The sequence below is a fragment of the Camelina sativa genome, chromosome 4, assembly GCF_000633955.1.
Source record: "Camelina sativa cultivar DH55 chromosome 4, Cs, whole genome shotgun sequence".
In the NCBI taxonomy this organism is placed as follows: Eukaryota; Viridiplantae; Streptophyta; class Magnoliopsida; order Brassicales; family Brassicaceae; genus Camelina; species Camelina sativa.
This window is the reverse complement of record NC_025688.1, coordinates 4,332,917-4,333,356: the sequence shown is the minus strand read 5'-3', so window position 1 is coordinate 4,333,356 and position 440 is coordinate 4,332,917.

Below are 440 nucleotides of genomic sequence, written 5' to 3'. Positions count from 1 at the left end.
TCATGATTCGTGATTGCAACCATATGAATGTGATCATGTGTCGTCGATTTGTATTCGCAGATGGATTCTCAACACGTTTTCTGAAATTTGAAAATTCCCCCAAGTTTTTTGAGTGAAAAATAGTAGTAATTTGGTCTTAAACGGTGAAGTTAACCACGTTTACTGTAAAACCGAGTCCCTTATCACATCTTTTTGTTCAACTATAAAGCAACGAATGATGATGACACATTATTGGATCTTTGTTTGCGTTCAAAAGATATAACCTCTTAGCAAAAGAACTGGGACTTTTTAACAACAAGATTCCCTAATTCTTCTATATATGATTTAATTAAAGGAAAGAGATTTTACAAATTTGACATCGGTCATGTCTAAACCAATGATAAAAGTGAACATAGGATTACTTATTCAATAGTTTGTTCAAAAAAAAAAAAAAAAAAAAA